The sequence below is a fragment of the Lupinus angustifolius genome, chromosome LG05 (assembly GCF_001865875.1).
Source record: "Lupinus angustifolius cultivar Tanjil chromosome LG05, LupAngTanjil_v1.0, whole genome shotgun sequence".
Taxonomy (NCBI): Eukaryota; Viridiplantae; Streptophyta; class Magnoliopsida; order Fabales; family Fabaceae; genus Lupinus; species Lupinus angustifolius.
In genome coordinates, this window is record NC_032013.1 from 13282085 (window position 1) to 13288302 (window position 6218).

Here is a 6218-nt window from a genome sequence, read left to right on the forward strand (position 1 = left end):
AATCTAATCAACTCTCTTTGTATGCTTAGTAATAATGCTCAATATAATTGTGAAAACTTTTTGAAGTAATTACTCATAATAAATTCTCTTTTGAAAGATTAAGAACTTAGTGCAAAAGTGCAGAAAAACAGTGAGAGAATTTATGAGAGTTGTTGTGAAAGTTGTGTGTTTATGTTGTGAGAGTTTAGAGTCTTTATATAAGTTTTCCAAACATCCAAGGTACCTTTCTGAAAGTGTAGGAGTTGTTTGGAGTGAAGAAATTTTGTTTGGAGTGAAAACTTTTCGTTTTGAAATCTGAAATCTCTTTCAACAGTCCTAAGTAATCGATTACTTACATTTGGTAATCGATTACTCAAACATTTTGTCCACTGAATTTATAAATTCGAATTTGAGTAATCGATTACACCCATTTGAGTAATCGGTTACTCAACTTTTGTAAACCTGGTAATCTGTTACTCAAAGGCAGTAATGGATTACTCTGAACAGTTTTAAGTTGGATAACTCTTTTTCTCTCACATGTAACTTATTACTTGAATGAAGTAACCTGTTACACATCATTTCAAAAAAAAATTGTTTTAATTATTTTTAAAGTGTTTCATTATTCTTTAAAAATGGTTTGAGCATTACTACTTTGCATAACAAGGAGTTTTAGGATAGAAGTACCTATAGAGACTTATTTTAATCTTCTTGAAGCATTAATCTTCTTTGTCTTCATAAGTATTCTTCATTTTCTTCTTTTTGGTGATGTTGGTGTCTTCATCAAAACCGTGCCAAGGTCAGGAGCAAAGATCTTCTTCACATAAATTGCCTCTGTCAAGTGGTAGTTAAGAGTCATTACTGCTTCACATTATGATTTCAAGAGTGGGAGATGAAGATTTGTTCACCAACAAGAGGATGTATTAGAGTATATATGGTGTTCAATACAATCATTTCAAGTTTGGAATGTTAAATACATTCTAGCTTGTGGGGATGTTAGAATGGTTGAGATTCTGTACGTGATAATCTTAACACTATGATTAATTGATTATATGAATATTGAAATTATTGTAATTTTGTAAGAGTTAATCGATTAACATTATAGTTAATCGATTAATTGTTAGTTCTTTCAGTTTGTTAGCTATAATATTATATTTGTTAATCGATTAATAATATAGTTAATCGATTAACTAGTTAGTTGTTAGTTAGACAATGTAGTATATAAATAGTGGTTCCTTTATTTCTTGTAATTCACTTCAATGCGAAATAATGTAATTTGAGAGATTCATTCAATAATGAGAAATAAAGTTTGTATTCTTTCTCTTTCTTTCTTCAAATTTTCAATTTCTCATTTATGCATTCATAAATTCATCAAGAAGTCTTTTTCATGTCTCATCCCAAAATTTTAACATCTTTCAATAAAAAAAATTAAGCATCTTCAATCTCTAATGGATTTGATGCTTTATTTTTATTTAAAATATACTATATTCACTTTCATAATTACCATATTTAGCAAAAACCTTGTACTAGTTTGTAGATAAGCGGCGCTAGGACTCTAAACAAATTGCACCTAACCAAATTTTATGCCTTGATAACTTAAAGACATATTTCGAATGCTTCATTTTCTTTACCCATCAAATGTCACCATAATAGGCAAAATTTCATGCACGGGATCCAACCCATAACATTTTTTCCCTTTTTTCTCCCACAATGTGTTTTCTTAATTAACTCCTTTGAAGCAATTCTAAACTCTACTATTACTAGGTACCTTTTTTGTTATTTCCCTCACTAGTCTCTAGGTAGATATAACATTAGCTTCTTTGACTGTATATCACATCAACTTATGAAAGATCCTTTTACTTACTCAAATTACTCACTTGCCCTGTATGTACTAATTCCATATAATAGTATTGATCCACCTTATAGAATTGTGTATATTTAGGTGCATTTGTTTGTTGTCTAGCTGTGCTATGATCCCTACATGGTCACCTTTAACATGACCATTTGATGACCTACTAGTGTCATTTTGACTTACCTTTATATAACTCAACTGAGAATAACTATTCTTTATATCTTATATGGTTAAATGCACTTTTTCCTTGTCAAATTTTAATGATGTACAAATTTTGATCTTCTATTTCTTTTCAAGTGATTATGGTTCTTAAAGTTCTTTAATTATGCAACTTTATACTTTTACTAGAGTTTATATCTAAAATCTAAAAGGTGATAAAGGGTTTTCATATAAATAATATTTAAATTAAAATGTAAACTGATCCAAAAAAGTCGTTTAAAATCGTTTTTTTAATTAGTTTCGTACAGAATTGCTTCGGTTGGGTTAGAATTTAGATATGTAAGTATTTGGATAAAAAATTGTGCTTCAAAACCAATTCAGACCACTAAATTGACAATATTTTTTTACAAGGCTATTTACATTAGCTTTTGGATGAAAACTTGATTGAGAGATTAAAGTTATATAATATTGGGAACAAGGGAACAATCAAATAGTAAATAGTATAGAGATAAGAGAATAACACAAGAGAATTGGTAACAAGATTTGGCCAATTATGCCTACGTCCCCGAGAACGTTGAGCGGCTACCACTATATATTATTAGAGAATAAGGATTATTTTTTTACTATTCTTCTCCTTGTTACATTAGGTTTACATAACATAAATATATAGCCCTCTACCCCAACATTTTTACATCAGCTCAAGTCCATAACTTGTATTGTTGTTATCTAGAGATATGAGTCATTCACAACAATCTCTACCTTGGCGAATATCATCAATCTCTATCTTCCGCCATTGGATTGGGGCGCTCCATAGTCCAACATTAGTGAATGTTCAGCAAGCTTAAGCAATGCTTGAACTTGTCCACGGTAACCAATTTGGTTAGCATATCAGCTGCATTTTCTGAAGTGTGAACCTTCTACAATAGTATCTTCCCACAAGCTACCAACTCTCTGATTTTGTGAAATCTCATATCAATATGTTTGGTTCTAGCGTGATACACCTAGTTCTTTGTCAAGAAGATAGCACTCTAACTGTCACAATGCAGTGAAACTCCACCTTGCTCAATGCCTAACTCATTTACCAGCCCCATAAGCCAAAGGGCTTCCTTAGAAGCTTCACCAGCTGTCATGTACTCTGCTTCAGTTGGGGACATAGCAACAACAAACTGAACTGATGATCTCCACATAATTGGTCCACCTGCAAGGATGAAGACAAACCCCATTGTGGACCTTCTATCATCCAAGTCTCCTGCATAGTCCGAATCAATATAACCAATAACTGAAGGCTTACTCTATTGGCTGCCAAACATGATACCGAGACCTGTAGTCCCCTTCAAATATATGAAAATTCGTTTGACTGCTTCCCGATGTTGCTTCCCTAGTTTTGACATGTACTTGCATACTTGACTAACTTCTTGTGCCAAATCTGGTCTAGTACAAACCATAGCATACATCAAGCAACCCACTACACTAGCATATGGAACCTTTGACATGTATTTCTTCTCTTCATCTGTCTTTGGACACTAGAAGTGATTTGTCAATGGAGTGCTTCCTACTTTAACATTGCTCATATCAAATCTCTCTAAGATCTTTTCAACATAGCTTTGCTGGGAGAGCCATAGTTTTCTAGCTCCCCTATCCATGTGAATATTTATCCCTAGAATCCAATGTTATTAAAACCGGTTCGGACCGGCCGGTTGGACCGGAAAACCGGTGAACCGGCCCCCTAACCGGTACGGTACAGGTGTTGAACCGGCCAAGTATCAAAACCGGTCAAAAACCGGTGAACCGTGTCAAAACCGGTGAACCGAGAAAAATAAAAGAACAATCGTCAAGGCTTCTGACATAAACACAACAATCATACTAACAACACTTATAATCAAGCTTCAACATATAAGTGTCAAACTGCTTGTACCATTGTCTGGGAGACTGCTTCAACCCGTATAGATACTTCTTCAACTTGCAAACCAAGTGACTCTGTCCAGCTGCACTGAACCCCTCTGGTTGTGTCATGTAAATTTTCTCCTCTAATTCACCATGGAGAAAGGCAGTCTTCACATCCATCTGTTCTAAGTGCATATCCCAGCTGGCTACCAAGGCAAGCACTGCCCTGATAGAAGTGTGTCTCACCACTGGGGAGAAAATCTCATTGTAGTCGATCGTCTAGCTACTAAGGCAAGCACTGCCCTGATAGAAGTGTGTATCACTACTAGGGAGAAAACCTCATTGTAGTCGATCCCCTTCTGCTGTGAATACCCTTTTGCTACAAGACGAGCCTTGAAATTTTCCCCTTCTTTTTCTGATATTGTTGGCTTCCTCTTGTACACCCACTTGTAGCCAACTGTATGCTTGTCTGGGGGTAATGGAACAAGCTCCCAATTTTGGTTCTTCTGTAATGACTCCATCTCCTCCATCATGGCACCCATCCATTGTTCTTTCTCCTAGCTTTTTATAGCCTCTTGAAAGCTACATGGATCTCCTAAACTGATATGGAGAGCAACTGAAGTCATATCCTCAAAGTCATATCTCTCTAGAGGTTTGATAGGACGTCTATCCCTGTCTCTAGCAAGTAGATACTCCTGCACACCTGAACTCTCTGCCTGAGAATGATCATGTTCTTGACTTGAACTAGTGCATGATTCCTTGCCTTTATTCACCTGAACCATTTCATTCCTCACTGGAATCATATTTGAACCTAAAGTCTCTCCATTTGGCATGGGCACCTCTGTTAAAACTAATTGTTTTATCATGAAATCTTCATCGAACACTACATCTCTGCTCAACACCACCTTTCTGGAAATTGGATCCCAGAACTTGAACCCTTCAGACCTTTGGTATATCCAATAAAGATACACGTCTTTCACTTAGGATCAAGTTTAGATCGTTCATCACTAAGTACATTTACATAAGCAGGACAACCAAATATGTGTAACATATTATAATTGACTGTATTACTTGTCCATACTTCTTCTGCAACTTTACCATCCAATGAAACATGTGGTAATCTATTGATGACATAGCATGCCATACTAAGTGCATCTTCCCAAAATCATTTGGAAAGTTCAGCATTCAGTCTCATACATTTGACCCTCTCTACAACACCATTATGTTGAGGAGTCTTCTTCACTGAAAAGTGCCTCTGAATATCATGTTCCTCACAAAATTTCTAAAACTGTGAGTTTTTATACTCCGTACCATTATCTGACCTCATGTATTTGATTTTCCTATCAGTTTGGTTCTCTACCTCTGCCTTTCAAACCTTGAACTTGGCAAAGACTTCTGACTTATGCTTCAGAAAATATACCCAGACCTTGCGAGAAAAGTCATCAACGAAGGTAACAAAATACCTAGAACCTCCTAGGGATGGTTCCTGAGTGGGTCTCATACATCAGTGTGGACATAGTCTAGATGCTCCGAGTCCTGTGTTGGCTAGCCTTGAAACTAACTCGTGTCTATTTCCCAAGCATATAATACTTGCACAAATCTAGCTTGCATTTGTTGACTCCCCTCAACAGTCCTCTTTTGCACAGTTCTGTCATGTCATGCACACTCATATGTCCCAAACGCATATGCCATAATTTTGTAGCACCATGGTCTGAATCTACTGAGATCTCTTCAGCCACTCCAGCAACTCCACCTACAATTGTTCTCCCTAACAACTTGTAAGTGTTCCCTGCAGTCCTTTTACCCTTCATCATAGTTACAATACCTTTGCATACTCGAAGAATATCCTTGTCCCCATCAGCTCTATAGCTAAATCATTTGGCTTGCAATGTCCCCAAAGGAACCAAATTCTTCTTCAAATCTGGTATGTGCCTAACCTCACATAACGTCATCACTACACCATCATTCATCACAATTCTGATTTCTCCCGTACCAATAATTTCATATGTTTTATTATTTATGAGATACACGAAACCAAAATTGCCTGACCTGTATGTGGTGAACCATTCTTTGTTTGGCGTCATGTGGTGGGAATAACTAGTGTCAAGTATCCACTCATCTGTACTATGATTTGATGATACAGATAGTAGATCAACTTTACTATTGTAACTATAGTCATCTTTATGTGCAATATTTTCATATGTAGATACTCCATTTTTCCTCACCGGCTTGTTAGGACTCCATTCATTGGGACAATCCCTTTTATAATGCCCAGTCTGTTTGCACTTATAGCACTCTACTGGTGTTCTGCCCCTGGAATTTGGTCTTTTCCCTTTGGCAGGACCTC